Consider the following 17,833-nt stretch of genomic DNA (forward strand, 5'->3'; position numbering starts at 1 on the left):
TGCACATTTTTGGAAAAATAACAAAAATACATTCTAAATGATAAACCACAACTGCAACTATTATTTAAAAAGTATAAATCTTTTTTTTCATCTGGGCCAATAGCCATTGATCAAATCCATTGAATGGACTCATGCTAATTAACATTAAGAAATATACTGAAATTCAATTGGTCTATCCTTTTCATCATTCTCATTAAAACAACACCTTTTTTGGAGACTCCTAGAAAAATTATTTCTATTAACTCTAAAAACTTTCTTAAACAACAATAATTATTAATAAATAATAAAATAAAAATAAAATTTAGATTATCCCATTCAAAATTAAATTTTCCAAATATTTTGTTCTAAGGTTTACTCAACTTGAAAAAAAAACCTTTAAAAATTTTTAATGACAGAATAATAAACACATATTTTCAAAAACTTATGACGGGCCTATTAGATATGCTATTGCACTAGTGGTGTACTGTATAAACTGTTTTGTGATTCTGATGATGAATGGTTTTTTACTTTTGAAAAATAATAGAAAAATGTTGGCAAAAATTAAAAAAATCATAAAAATAAAAAAATAATTAAAAATTAAAAACAATTTCCAACTTATTTTCATTTCAATTATTGAGTTTGTCTTATAACAGTTTGTCAGGTGTATCTTTGATTATTTCTAATATTCAGTTGATGCAATGTAAAAGAAAGTTGATGCAACGAAAAAGAAAGAAAATGATGTTAGTGGTAAGGATAAATTTTAACCTACAAGTAGTCTGGTCATGTGTGGCAGCCTATGAAATAACCCAAAATGTATGTTAATGAGAAGTTTTGTCCCTTAATTTTTTGACGTATTCTTTCATCTTTTGAGGTAGTTTCTTAATTAATTTCATTGCTTGTTATATAATTTCACATCTCGGATGACGCTTTTATTATTGAAAAGAAGCTTGCGTGGATGCATTGTTACTTCAATAGTACTTTCGCATTTAGTTTTTTATTTTATTTTATTAAATTTTTGGGTAACACAATTATTCTTTTCTTAAAACCACCATGCATGAAATCTAAATTTGAGAGTAAAGAAAATAGTAAAAATGTTAGTACAAAAAATGTTACTAGTGTGTGTATTTTATTGGTTAACTATTCAAACATTAAGTTGTTGTCAAAACGAAGTGGACGCAACGAGAGGGAAAAAAAAATTAAGTTAGTGATCCAGAGAAAATTTATTTATTTATTTATAAATTGTAGGGAAGGGCATGCACTAATGATACGTTTGGCAAGCTAAAAATAGATATATACATAGATTATACGGATTTTTTTTAAAAAATCCCAAAATAAATAGAACAATATTTCTACAAACTCAATAACTGAATAATTATTTTTTTAAATTGAAAATGACTCATTCACCCATCCACCTCAAAAGCATAGGCACATGGCATGGTAGACTTTTCCAATATTAAGTGGATGCAATGAAAGAGAAAGAAAATTAAGTCAGTAATGAGGAGAATTTTTGACCCTACAAGTGGGGTATTATAATATCAAGAACCATCTTTCCATTATCACTATATATTGTAAGGCCACAAAGTAATCCCAAAATATACGTTTCTGATGATAACAAGCTTTTTTGTTTTATGAAGGGTAATTTCAATTATTGGACCACATACCTTTCATTTTCATTGCATTAGTCTTATTTTGATAGGAAATTATCATTTGATAAACACTTTGCAAGTATAGCAAATAATTAAAATGTTAGTTTAAACAATATTACTAGTATACATAAATTAAAGGTTGAGTTTTCTATTCCAAAGAATTTTTTAAAAAAGAAAGAAAAAAAGCACAGTATTAGACGCATCAACACATATGGTACTCATATATTGTGAAAAGTATACCATTTTATTTATTTTCACTTTGTGATTGAAAGAAAGCATCATATTCCATGTCTTTAAAAGTAATTTAGCGAAATCATTATTCATCAATATCTTATGAAATATTGGAATATAATTTGATGCAACCATATGATTAAATCACGAAGCCGGTTCCAATATGCAGTATTTTTACTTTTCATAAAGATAAGATATAATAATTTTAGTTGAGAAAGATCTCCAATCTCAATACCATTTTTTTTTTTTTACATGTGACAAGTTATTATGTACATGAGACAATTTATATATATTTATATATTAAAATACAGTAAGACTTGCACATTTTTTGAAAAATAACAAAAGTACATTCTAACTGATAACGCACAACTACAATTATTATTTAAAAAGTATAAACCTTTTTCTTCATCTGGGCCAACAGCCATTGATCAAATCCATTGGATGGACTCATGTTGATTAACATTAAGAAATATATTGAAATCCAATCGGTCCATCCTTTTCATTATTCTCGTTAAAACATCTGTTTTGGAGACTCTCAGAAAAGTTATTTCTGTTAACTCTAAAAACTTTCTTAAACAACAATAATTATTAATAAATAATAAAATAAAAATAAAATTTAGATTATCCCATTCAAAATTAAATTTTCCAAATATTTTGTTCGAAGGCTTACTCAACTTGAAAAAAAAAACCCTTTAAAAATTTTTAATGACAGAATAATAAACACATATTTTCAAAAACTTATAACGAGCCTATTTAGATATGCTATTGTACTAGCGGTGTCGCTGTATAAACCGTTTCATGATTCTGATGATGAATGGTTTTTTCCTTTTGAAAAATAATAGAAAAATATTGGCAAAAATTAAAAAACTAAAAAAATCAAAAACAATTTCCAATTTATTTTCACTTCAATTATTGAGTTTGTCTTATAACAGTTTGTCATGTATATCTTTGATTATTTCTAATATTAAGTTGATGCAACGAAAAAGAAAGTTGATGCAATGTAAAAGAAAGAAAATGATGTTAGTGATTAGGATAAATTTTAACCTACAAGTAGTCTGGTCATGTGTGGTAGGCTATGAAAATACCCAAAATGTATGTTAATGAGAAGTTTTGTTCCTCAATTTTTTGACGTATTCTTTCATCTTTTGAGGTAGTTCCATAATTAATTTCATTGCTTGTTGTACAATTTCACGTCTCGGACGACACTTTCATTATTGAAAAGAAGCTTGCGTGGATATATTGTTACTTCAATAGTACTTTCGCATTTTGTTTTTTATTTTATTTTATTAAATTTTTGGGTAACACAATTATTCTTTTCTTAAAGCCACCATGCATGAAATCTAAATTTGAGAATAGAGAAAATAGTAAAAATGTTAGTACAAAAAATATTACTGGTTAACTATTCAAATATTAAGTTGTTGTCAAAAAGAAGTTGATGCAACGAAAGGAAAAAAAATTAAGTTAGTGATCTGGAAAGAATTAATTTATTTTTTTATTTTTATTTATAAATTTTTTTGGCAAGCTAAAAATAGATATATAAATAGATTATGTGGATTTTTAAAAAATCCCAAAATAAATAGAACAATATTTCTATAAACTCAATAACTGAATAATTATTTTTTTAATGGAAAGGACTCTTTCACCCATCCACTTCAAAAGAGTAGGCACGTGGCATGGTAGACTTTTCTAATATTAAGTGGATGCAATGAAAGAGAAAGAAAATTAAATTAGTAATGAAAAGAATTTTTGACCCTACAAGTGGAATATTGTAATATCAACAAAACATATTTTTATTATCACTATATTGTAAGGCCACAAAGTAATCCCAAAATATATGTGAACGATGAGAACAAGCTTTTTGGTTTTATGAAGTGTAATTTTAATTATTGGACCACATACTTTTTCATTTTCATTGTATTAGTCTTATTTTGATAGGAAATTATCATTTGATAAAAAATTTGCGAGCATAGCAAATAATTAAATTGTTAGTTTAAAAAATATTACTAATACGCATATGTTAATGGTTAAGTTTCCAAACACCAAGTTGTCCCCAAAAAGAAGTTGATGCAACAAAAGAGAAAGAAAATTATATCAATGATGAGGAGAAATTTTGACTCTACAACTAATATGTTATTAATCAAGGACCATATTTTTATTATCACTATATTGTGTAGCTTACAAAGTAACCCAAAATATTCGTTAGTGATAAGAAAGATTCTTTGTCACTTTATGAAATATGATTTTTCTTCTCAGACCACATTTTCATTGATTTAGTCTAATATGAAAGAGTAACTTAAAAAGTCTTGGCCTTAATTTGATTGGATGTATTACATCTTTCTATCTTTCATTTTATGAATGGCGTGTTTGACTGACTTGGCAGTAGACCTCAAAGTCATCACACTCCATCTTATAGGAAACTGCTTCTAAATATCCCTTCTTATGTGAATATGATACCATCTTGGTTAAAATAAAATTACTTCTTAAATATACATGTAAATAATACGACTTTAAATACATATGTGTGTGTGTGTATATATCTATATATATGTCATATTTTGGTGTATATTAATAAAATCACATCACCTATGAAACAGCTTACAGCTGTTCACCGCCTTTTATTTTTATTTTTTTGGGTCATAAAATGAATTTTATTAATATAAAAAAAAGTACAAACAGGCCAAAATAAACTCCCAAAAAACCTAAGGTTTAACCTAACACACAAAACACTGAAAATAAAAAAACAGAAACAAGACAAAAACAATTAGAATCCAACCAAAAACATGGACCACGTCAGCCAATACCTTCCCTAGGAGCTTTAGAAGCACGTGCACTACCCTAGGACTCCCTTCCTTTGGTCAAGTCATGGGCCAAAAACACGCTTAAAGAGGATAGGGCAGCGGCAGGCCACTCATTCTGGTACATCCTCTTTGCTGCACATTACAACAAAGTAGAAGACTTGTAGAAATCTTGACTTGCTTTTCTTTTTTTCTTGCCTCTATTTCTACTGCATCATCCTTAGCTTCTTCTTCTGTGGTCTCTTGCGCTTTGCTGTTGTGTGATTCTGCAAACTGCTTCTTCTTCCTCCTTATTCCTTCGCTTCCTTGTAGGGTTATTTTCTCCAAACTGCAAAAACCAACATAAATGGAGTTTGGGATCTTAATCTCTAAACTTTTATATCTTTTCTTATTTGGATGCTTCGCTTTGATAGCTTTCACGAACTATGGATCCGATGCTCAACTCATACTAGAACATGAAGGTTTCTTAATTAACTCCTTCCTGTTTGTGTGTATATTACTAGTGTGTGTATATTAATGGTTAACTATCCAAACATTAAGTTGTTGTCAAAAGAACTTGATGCAACGAAAGAAAAATAAAATTAAGTTAGTGATGAGGAGAAAATTTGACTGTACAAATAGTCTGTTCTCACATAATGAATTATATTTTCATTATCACTATATTGTATAGATTACAAAGTAACCCAAAATATATATTTTTTTATGAGAATGATTCTTTGTCACTTTATGAATTGTAATTATTGGACCACATTTTCATTGTCATTGATTTAGTCTAATATGGAAGAGTACTCCCAAAAGAAAGGTGGTAAGCGGAAATCTGCACCTCGGAGGCCTTGATGCCTTAATTTCATTGGATGCATTACGATCTTTCTATCTCCCATTTTGCAAATGCATGGCATGTGTAACTTGGCAATTCTAACTTCATGTATAGCTTTTTCTTGACGATCAATAATTAAAAAAATGTAACTAAACTGGAAATCTATTATTTTTACTTGAGGCATTATGCTTTATTTAATTATTTTGTCTCCCTCCGTTGCCAAGAAAAGTCAAGGCACGTAAAGACAATGCCAAGCCCAAATTGCAAAAGGCAGCTCTCATGATAATATTTAAGTTCGACTAAAAAGCAGATTAGTTATTAGCATGGGGACTTGAGAAAATTTTTTTTCATTTTGAAAATAATGTTTTAACTTTAAAAAGTTTAAAAATTTAATTTAACAACATAAATTATAGATATTACAGAGTTTTTATTTGGCCAGCACATAAAGATATCACTTTTATATCTTTGATACTTTGTGCTTTTATAAAAAATACCCATAGTCTATAAACGGTAATCTCTCTCTCTCTCTATCTTTGTGTGTGCATTTTAAGTATTTGCATGGTTTTCTAATATTATTAATAGATGAATATGTAACCATAAATTGAATTTATTGACACTTTGATTTATAAATTGTAGGGAGGGGCATGCACTAATGATGCGCGACTACAAAAAAAAAGCTTATTACCGACCCAAAATTATTCCGTCACTAATTTTTGATAGATTACCAATAAAATTTTTTCGTGACTAATAGTAGGGGTAGATTAGCAATGAAATTTTGTCTCTTGCTAAATTCCGTCTCTAATCCCTCAAAAAATCTGTCAGTAAATATTTAGATATGGAATTTTTTTAGTAAAAAATTTTCGTCGCTAACTTGTTTGTCACAGAAGTTTTCGTCACTAATTTCATCACTAATTCTATCCTGTTATAATTCTGTCACTAATCGGTCACTAATTTTAAATTTTATTATTTTAGATTATAATCTTATAGCAGTTTATATAATAACATAACTAAAAATATAATGATTTAAATATATTTTTAATTCTAAAATAAATTAATATATTTGTGAAGTTGATGTTAATGAAAGTATCTTTATCATTCATGTCATCACTAGGTACATAGTGAGAATAGGAAGACAAGTTCTTAGAAAATTTGTTTATATTTTATTAAAATCAATTCCTCTTGATTATTAATAATAATTAAAAAATATAATAAGAATATTAATAACCTTCTTACACAAACTAATATAAGAAAGAAATAATCTTATTATATGTACAATATATGTAATATATGATAGAAATTCAAAACTGAAAAATGAATTTATATGAGCATATCAATTTATGATTATTAATGAAACTAATATTGAAATGAATTTTGAATTTCAATCATTAAACAATAAAATTTAATCATGAGATAATTAATACCGATGATATAGATTAATTTTAGTTTTCAATACAAAAACAAATAGTATATACAAAAAATTTTAAAAAAATAATTATATAGGATACATATACAAGTAAGAGAATATTGTTTACCACAATCTATTCAAATCATTTAATTTTTTATATAGAATAATATATTAGATTTTATTATAGTAACTAGTTTTTGAATAACAAGATTTTTTTTTTTTTACAAATCATACATGGTTTTCATCAAATATATAAAATACATATAGATAATATAATATAATGTAATATAATACATATATAATTAAAATTATATATCTTATCAATGTTAATTTAAAAAACATATTTATGAAAAATTATGTATGATTTAAAATTCAAAATTACTGTCATTGGAAATTAAAATTATATTAAAAATATTTTTTAAGAAATAAAATATTATAAAATAAATAGTAAAACAAATATTTAAAAATTATTTTGTCATTAAAATAGTTATGATTAAAATTATCATATAGTTTATTTTTAGTTTTTAATAATATATGTGTACATATAATTTTTTTATGTAAAAGAATATTATATATGTATATTTAATTTTGCATAATAAGTTAACATGGTCATTGCAACTCAATTGGTAAAGCCGTACATGCGTATAGGCAAAGTCTTAGGTTTGAACTATGGAAAAGTCACTTTGATGAGGAATAATGTAGTAATTACACGTGGCGTGTGAAGTGGCAGTGACACGTGACAAGTAGAGGTGAGAGGTGGCAATGGCATGTGGCAATCATCATCGAGGCAATAGCAACACGTGAAGGTGGCCGGCAATAGTTGTCAGCACTGACGTGGCAACTAACAGGGCGCTATGGGGCATTTAAATTTCTGTTTTCAAAAATCAAGTTAGCAACGGATTGTGATTGTCAATAATTAGTGATGGATTAGTGACAAAAAATTTCCGTCAATAATTAAAAACAAAAAATTCCATTCTATCGTTAATCCAATTAGTGACAGAACAAATTCCATTGCTCATCCGATTCTATCGATAATCCGTTGCTAAATTCCGTTACATGTTGTTTTGTAGTGCGTTTGGCAAGTTAAAAATAGATATATAGATAGATTATAAGGATTTTTTTAAAAAAAATCCCAAAATAAATAGAACAATATTTCCACAAACTAATAACTAAATAATTGTTTTTTTTTAATGAAAAGGACTCATTCACCCATCCACCTCAAAAGAGTAGGCACATGGCTTGGTAGACTTTTCAAATATTAAGTGGATGCAATGAAAGAGAACGAAAATTAATTTAGTAATAAGGAGAATTTTTGACCCTACAAGTGGGGTATTATAATATCAAGAACCATTTTTCCATTATCACTATATATTGTAAGGCCACAAAGTAATCCCAAAATATACGTTTCTGATGATAACAAGTTTTTTTGTTTTATGAAGGGTAATTTCAATTATTGGACCACATACCTTTTCATTTTCATTGCATTAGTCTTATTTTGATAGGAAATTATCATTGGATAAAAAAATTGGCGAGTATAGCAAATAATTAAAATGTTGGTTTAAACAATATTACTAGTATACATATATTAAAGGTTGAGTTTTCTAGTCCAAAGATTTTTTTAAAAAAAGAAAGGAAAAAAAAGCACAATATTAGACGCATCAATACACATATATGGTACTCCTATATTGTGAAAAGTATACCATTTTATTTATTTTCACTTTGTGATTGAAAGAAAGCATCATATTCCATGTCTTTAAAAGTAATTTAGCAAAATCATTATTCATCAATATCTTATGAAATATTGGAATATAATTTGATGCAACCATATCATTAAATCACGAAGCCGGTTCATATGCAGTATTTTTACTTTTCGTAAAGATAAGATACAATAATTTTAGTTGAGAAAGATCTCCAATCTCGATGCCAATTTTTTTTTTTTTTAGTGTGATAAGTTATTATGTACATGAGACAATTTATATATATATATATATAAATACAGTAAGACTTGCACATTTTTTGAAAAATAACAAAAGTACATTCTAACTGATAACGCACAACTACAATTATTATTTAAAAAGTATAAACCTTTTTCTTCATCTGGGCCAAGAGCCACTGATCAAATCCATTGAATGGATTCATGTTGATTAACATTAAGAAATATATTGAAATCCAATCGGTCCATCCTTTTCGGCATTCTCATTAAAACACCTCTTTTGGAGACTCCCAGAAAAATTATTTCTGTTAACTCTAAAAACTTTCTTAAACAACAATAATTATTAATAAATAATAAAATAAAAATAAAATTTAGATTATCCCATTCAAAATTAAATTTTCCAAATATTTTGTTCTAAGGCTTACTCAACTTGAAAAAAAAAACCTTTAAAAATTTTTAATGACAGAATAATAAACACATATTTTCAAAAACTTATGACGAGCCTATTAGATATGCTATTGCACTAGCGGTGTTGTTGTATAGACCGTTTCATGATTCTGATGATGAATGGTTTTTTCCTTTTGAAAAATAGTAGAAAAATGTTGGCAAAAATTAAAAACAATTTCCAACTTATCTTCACTTCAATTATTGAGTTTGTCTTATAACTAAGGGTGGAAACAGGTCAGGTCAGGCTAGGCTTTACTCTTAACAGGCCAGGCCTGTTTTGTAGCCTATAGGCCTGAGCCTGGCCTGTGGCCTGTTACAGGCTTATTTTTCAGCCTGAGCCTGGCCTGTATAAAGGCCTGGCCTGGCCTGAAGCCTGTTAAAAGCCTGTTTGTTAAAAAAATTCAAATTACAATATTTTTTTTAGAAAAAAGCTAAAATAAAAAAAGTATATATAATAATTAATTTTTTTAGTTTTGTCTTTTATTTAAATTTTAGTATCATAGGTACTGTTTTAAATCTTAATTACAATTTATAAGGATATTATTGAAAACTAATTCGAATTATATGTTAAAATTTGGGACAAAACTATGTTTAAGTACCAAAAAAATTAAGACAAATAAATAAAAAAAACTATTAATTTTACAATGAATAAAGAGAGTATCATAATTTAATTAATATAATACATAAGTTAATTAATCTATCATTCTTGGAACAAAAATTTTCTTTCCTATTTTATTTATATTTTTAAAATTTAAAGATCATATTATTTATTGATATTTTTATTTTAAATTATATTTTTATTTTACTTGTCAACTAAACTTCAAAATCTAAGGAAGAACTAAGCTATTAACTATATATTAAAATTAAAAAATAAATTAAAAGTACACATTAACAATACCATTAACTAATTTTTTTATATATTATAATTATAAGTTTCTAACAGGCTCAGGTCGGCCTAACAGGCTTAACAGGCCTTTTAGAAAGCCTAAGTCTGGCCTATTAACTTAAACAGGCCTTCAAACAGGCCTGAGCCTGTCTCTTTTGGAAAACAGGCCAGGCCAAATACAGGCCAGGCTGTAGGCCCCTGACAAGCCGTCTAGCCTGTTTCCACCCCTACTTATAACAGTTTGTCAAGTATATCCTTGATTATTTCTAATATTAAGTTGATGCAACGAAAAAGAAAGAAAATGATGTTAGTGATGAGGATAAATTTTAATCTACAAGTAGTCTGGTCATGTGTGGTAGGCTATGAAATAACCCAACATGTATGTTAATGAGAAGTTTTGTCCCTTAATTTTTTGACGTATTCTTTCATCTTTTGAGGTAGTTCCTTAATTAATTTCATTGCTTGTTGTATAATTTCACGTCTCGGACGACACTTTCATTATTGAAAAAAAGCTTGCATGGATATATTGTTACTTCAATAGTAGTTTCACATTTTGTTTTTTATTTTATTTTATTAAATTTTTGGGTAACACAATTATTCTTTTCTTAAAACCACCATGCATGAAATCTAAATTTGAGAGTAAAGAAAATAATAAAAATGTCAGTACAAAAAATATTACTGGTGTGTGTATTATTGGTTAACTATTTAAACATTAAGGGTATGTTTGGATTGGCGTTGGGCAAAACTGACTTCTAACCCAACTGACTTTTGTAACTGAAGTTAGAGTAAAAGTCAGTTAGTGTAATGCAATTTATGTTTGGATATATGCTTTTAAAAAGTCAGTTGAAAAAGTTAAAAGTTGTTTGGATGATTAATAGAAAAGTTAGTTTACTTGTAAAATGACTGAAAAGGATATGGAGTAGTTTTTGAAATTTTATATTTTTAATATGATAATAATTTAAAGAAACACGTAAAATTATTATGATAAAATATAAATAGTTTATTTGTAAAATTATAAAATAAAAATATTTGTTACAGAGAAAAATTTGAAAATATATTATAGACAATTAATTAAATATACATGATGAACAAACATGAATATAAATTAAAATTTATTTGGTCTCTAATTAAAGTAAATAGAATCACATAACTAATTAGATTGTAAGTTTTGCACAATTTTTCTATAAGTCAGTTAGAAAAGTTGATCCAGATTGCATTGGATAAGTCAGTTAGAAAAGTTACTTTTTTTCATAAGTCAGTTAGAAACGAAGCTCAATCCAAACAATCTTCTGAGCTGCAATAAGCCACAAACCGCAGTTTCACGCTTTCCTGTGTGCTTTTACCCTCTCAAACGGAAATCCAAACATAGCCTAAGTTGTTGTAAAAAAGAAGTTGATGCAACGAAAGAAAAAAAAAATTAAGTTAGTGATGTGGAAGGGGCAGAGTGAGAAAGAGCAGTGATTCCTCCAGGAAATTGAGGAAAAGGGAAAAGAAAACAGAGCAATAGGATAGAGAATTCGAATTACATCTAAAGAGAAAAACTACGGGGAAGGAAGAAGTTGGAGACTTTGAAATAAAAGAAAGATGGAAAAATAGAATTGGAGGGAATTTCAAAATTTGAAACTCACTTTTACACGCAGCCGAATAGGATTAGCCATCACTGTTCATTTAGTTATCACTGTTCATAGCATAGTGATATGAGTCAGGAGCCATTAAGGATTGAGATATAGTTCGGCTCATCATTGATTTTTATTTATAAATAATGTTGATTGAAAAGCGTGATCATTACAAACCAACAAAGTAACTCAAAACAAGTAAGCCCTCATCCCCACTCTTTTCTACCTAGAAAAGATGAAAGGTGAACAAAAGTGCAAAACGAAATATCTAAATTATGAGAAGTCTCAGCTAAGAGGTTAGTGCTGGGGAGGTCTTCCTTATAAACAAAAAGAGGCAAGACCTGCCAATCCCTCTTCAGAAGCAATCTCGCATCATCTATAACATCACGAAAAGGGCGATCCGCATCACAGTCTCGCGAAAGCAAATTGAAAGTGGGCATCAAGGAAAGAGTGTTATTGTATACATAATATTAAATATGATTCTTGCAACCCATTTATTCACTGGAACATCATTAGTTATGCCGAATTTTTGGCTAACAAAGTCTATTATATTGTCAATTTAGTAGAAATAAGTAGTCAATCAAAATAATATATTATCTCTGGTCCTTAATATAATATCTTGTTTGACTTTTATTTTAGTCTTAAATATAAGACCTCAATCCACTTTGTCTATTATATTTATGCATTTTTTTTTCTAATGTAGTTTTTCTAACAATGGTAGTTTTAGACTTTTAGCCAATACACTTGATTAGCAATGATATTTTAGGAAAGATAATACCTATTTATTATAAATAACTAACTTAACTTATCTCCTTAATCTTCTCAAATTAGTCAACTAACTCTTATAATTAGGACTAGAGGTAGTATATTGGATTTAGTACAAAAATATGTATTTTTTTTAAGAGAGAGAGAGAGGGACAAAGCTAATGAGGAGATCTTTGCTCAATTCAACTTTGGTCACATTTAAATGGGCGGGACATGGAAGAGAATTCTACAAGACATGGACCTCATTTATTTTTCACAAACGGCGTTGATTAGGCAGAATTTTTTTAGATAAAAAACCATATTCGTTGTCATTTTGATTTGAAGAGTTTTAGGTGAACAAAAATATGTGACAAAATAAAAAGAGGAACACTGAAATACGTACACCCAGTTTAAATTGAAGTGATCTTTGTCAGAATATATGTATATATATAGTCACAAATTAAACAGCAGAGTCAAAAATCCCTCGAGAAAGATATATAATACTCTTTCGGTCTTAAATGTAAGACTCTTATACACACTAGTATAAGGGTTTTATATTTAGAACCGAAAGAGTATTGAATATGATCCTTCCAGTCCACTTATTCATAGGACCATAATTAATTAATTAATTATACTGATTGACTAGGGAAGCTACATCTATTGTCAATATGGTAAAATATTTAGATGGTAAGAAGCAAAGTCTACCCGAGACATACATATATATTTATCTTTTGAGAAACCATTTATTGATTATTCAGATTTTTATTCAGATCGATAAGCAGCGAAGTTATTTTCGAGGCGGATATCAAAGAAAAAGAGTTTTTAATGAACAAAAAAAATATATGAAAAGAAACTAAAGAGAGGGAAACTGACATGTGGCCCCTTTGAAGTGATGTTTACGCAGAAAAAATTGTCACAAATTTAAGAGCAATGTGGAAAAGTCCTCAGGAAGTGGAAATAACGTTAAATATGATTGTGACACAAGAAATGTCTATGAGATGTAGGGAACGAATTTCAATGCGTAGCAGCAAGGAGCTCATCACAAATTTAAGAGCAATGCGGAAAAGTCCTCAAGGAGTAGAAATAACGTTAAATATGATTGTGACACAATAAGTGTCTACGAGATATGGGGAACGAGTTTCATTACTGCGTAGAGGCAAGGAGCTAATCACAGCTACGCACCGTTTCATTAAAGTTAGGAATGATCTTAACCGTTCGATGATGAGCGATCTAGTTGCATATAGAAATTTTGAAGGTCTGAGCCGTTTCAATCCTCTCTCTTCGTTAATTATGCTTAAAAAGACGTTAATTATGCTGAATTTTTCAGGGAAAAAAAATTAGATTTTACTAATTAAATTGAAAGTGCACATCAAAGGAAGGAGTATTTTGTAAAAAATGTGGAAAATAAAGAAGAGAAAAACTGACATGCATCCACTTTGAAATGATGTTTAACTGAAGAAAAAGAAAAAGAAAAAAATCTATAATCACAAAGGGCAAAGTGAAAAAGTCCTCGAGTTAATACATAGGGACACAATATTGAAAATGATACTTGCAAGTCCATTTATTCATTAATTATGCAGAATTTTTGAAGATAAATATCAAATCTGGTTATTAATATAAGAAATACTTAAAAAATTAATTTTATTTTAAATATAATACTTTAATTAACTATACTTGTCCATTTGACTTTCAAGCAATTTTTATAGACGATCGGTGGTTACGCTTTTCTTTTTTTTTTTTACAAGAGAAGGCTAAAACCTAAAGAAAACTCAAAAATAACTGAAGAGACTCGCTCCCATGTTCTCAGCGTCCATCATATACTGTAAGCTGTCAGGACAGTAATCCATAAAAGCTGTAGCTGCATAGCCTTGTTTCGCCAACGCATCAGCAAGCCAATTTTGCTCTCTCTAGATTTGTGCTTCACCTGTAAGCTCCATTGGGCTTTACCTGCACTGAAAGTGCCACGTAACTTGTTCTCTTGCTAATAGAAATCCTCCAAATCGCGTGGTGGGACCCATGCTTGTTGCAGTTTTTTTATATATCCTTTTTCCTTCCACGCACGCTCTTTTTCTTCTGACGCTCAAGTGCTCAACTTCCCTTCTCTCCTTTTGATTTAATTTTCTCTCTCTCCCCAATAAAACTTCTCCATGCCCTCACACGCTCTCCCCCCTCTCTCTCTCTATCTCTTCTTCTTTTAATTTTATTTTATTTAATCTCTCATATAAATAATAGTGTCGCTTTTCCAAATCAAAAATTCTAAAATAATTATACAAAAATTTAAATTTTAAAATATTTTGGAAACATAATTCATACTACTTCTGGTTTTTAATATAAAAACTCATTTGCTTTTATTTTAGTTCTAAATATAAGATCCTAATCCACTTTGTTTATCATATTTATCCATTTTTCTAAGATAATCATTATAATAATGATAATTCTAGTTAATACACTTGATTAGCAATAATATTTTAAGAAAAATAACACAAATTTATTATAAATAGCTAATTTAACTAGTTTTTTCAATCTACTCAAATTAGTTAACTAGCTCTTATATTAAAGATTGAAGTAGTATTTTACAACCCAACCTTTAAATTCTTTCTCAACTTTTTAAAATTCCCTTCTTTTTTATGGTTTATTTTATGTTGACATGTGAAAACTATTTGACAAAAAAAGGACAGGTGAAAATTATAAGCAGACTTTGGTAAAAGGAATCAAACTAAATAAAATATCCAGTTAGGCCTTTTTTAACTTCGATGACAAATTTTTGTTTTTCTTCATTTTTTTCGTGAGATTGCTGGGGCATTAATGTTCTAATCAAACAAAGTAATCCTTCTCGTACCAAAAAAGTGAATTGGCAAACCTGTTTTGCAACTTTGTTGATATTTACCGATGATAGCTTATGTTTATATAAGTATTTTATTTTTTCTTATTTTTTGATTAAATTGCTGAAACAATTATATTTTGATAAAAAAGTAAACGAACCATTTCAATGTTTTTTGGTAATGCTACTTTATAACTCCAGTTAGAGCTTACAATGCAGTGCTATTACTTAAATTATAGAGTAAATAAAATTAAAAATGAAGAGAGAAGCTGAGTGTATGTAAAAATAAGATATAGAGATAAAACTTAAAGTGGATAGAGGAAGTTTTATTAGGAAGAGAGAGAAAATTAAACAAAAAAGAAAGGTAAAGTTGAAAGAAGAGAGAGAGCGCGCGAGTTCAGGAGGAGAAAAGATCCACAAAAGACTGCAACAAGCACGTGTCCCACCGTGTGATTTGGAAGATTTTTATTAGTTAGAGCACAAGTTATGTGGCACTCCCAATGCATGTAAGAATTCCTCGGGCTCCCATGAGCTTCTTGATCTGAATAATCAATAAGCTGCAACAATTTTCGTTACCATTAACCATCAACAAGTCTACCAGATTTTTTGCATCAGTTTCAACAATAACCTTTTTAAAACCCATATCCCACACCAGGTTGAGACCTTTTAACATGGCCCATTGTTCTGCTTCTCTTATTGTGCACCTTCCCAGGGGCTGAGAAAAACTAGCCACCCAATTGCCCTCATGATCCCTTAGCACTCCCCCACGCCTTGACGTGGACAAACTTACTGTACCATCCATATTAACTTTAATCCGGTGTAACATCAATCTGCAACTCCACATAATGTTCCCACCTGTGAATAATGGCCATGACCAGCTGTCCCGACCTTTGATCATGGAACCATTGCTTTGACCAATTCAACAACTTGTTCAATTTTAATATCTTGAAAGGTGCATATGGGGCTCTATATTATTTTGCATTTTAACTTAATTTCACTAAAACAATCATTGTACTTCTTTAAGTAATTTTTTGCCATTTTTATATTTTAACCAACTAGCAAAGGAAGACAAAACCATTGGAAAAGTAAATTATACAGGCAACAAATATGATAAAACCATTCACCGGCATGAGTCATGATCAATGAGCATGTGCTGCTTATCATGAATGTGGGATTATTGAGATCAAATTTGGACTTCATGTTTTACGTTTTTTCTTCTTTTTTTTTAAAGATTTTTTGAAAACAATTTTTATTTTTGATAACTATGAAATCTAAATAAAAATAAAGATTAAGATGTAGTTAGCACTCTAAAATATCTTTTCAGATGTGTAGAGTATTTTAAAATATTTTGTTATTTATCCAGCTTAATATGCTTTTAACCTTTTAGCATACTAAAATGTTTGGTGGCGCAATTTGCCTTTAACATATTGATTTTTTTTAGAAGCATTTGCATTCTTAAAATATCTTTTTAGGAACATTTCTTAACTTTGCCATTAACTCTTCAAAAAAAAAATTCCTTAAATGAATGTGTGTCAAACACTTTAAAATATTTTTCAGTTTTAGCATGTTGAACGTATAAAAAAATATTTTAAATAGTAGATTAAACTTAACCCTAAAAATAATTTTATAACTATGATTTCAAAAATAAATTTATTATTATCAAAAATTATAAATTAAAAAATCTTAATTTAGAGTGTTATTATCCTTTTTTTTTAATCAATGCAAACCCTTTTTGGAAAGGAATGATTTTTTGATAGAGTTTGGCGTACTCCCTGTTAGCACTTGGCTCTTGATTTCTCACTACCTTTATCTTTTCTGGTTGATAATACCACTATCGTCATCTGTTTATTTCTTTTATATTTTTTTAAATCTCTCTTTAACAAAAGTATATCTTTTTTCTTCAATTTTACATAATATTCTATTTTAATAATTTAGTTTTAAAAATTCTCTTTTCGATCATTTCTTTAGTGTTAGTCTCAATGAAAAAAATCTTGATATTATAATTTTCAATGTTAATAAAGGCAAGAACATTCACAAATACTCACATGTTAAATTTAACCTTTTAAAATAATAATGATCGATAAAAAAATAATTATTTGCAATCAACGTGTTAGGATTAATTAGAAGACTAAAGAGACATTTTATAAAATTAAGGAACGAATTCGAAACTTCTGTAAGATTATATGATCCAATGTACATTTTTACCTTTTTAAAATAACTAAATAATGTGAGGATTGGAGGTTTGAAAAAAAAAACTTTATAAAATTAATAAACCAAATTAAAATTTTGCCTAAAATTAGTGGCTAAAGCCATGCTTTTGTCTATATTATTTTAATATAAAAAAAATAAGAATATCTTAATTTAATAACAGCAAATTTGACGATAATCTTATCACATTGAACCATTAACCAGTTATTCATAACTCTAAGAGATCCAATTATTATAATACTGAAAATCACATTACCCATAAAACGTCTTGCAGCTGTTCAATGCCTTTTATTTTTATTTTTATT

This window comes from Neltuma alba, unplaced genomic scaffold, assembly GCF_004799145.2.
Source record: "Neltuma alba isolate B1F8T4 unplaced genomic scaffold, ASM479914v2 tig00011760_pilon, whole genome shotgun sequence".
Lineage (NCBI taxonomy): Eukaryota > Viridiplantae > Streptophyta > Magnoliopsida > Fabales > Fabaceae > Neltuma > Neltuma alba.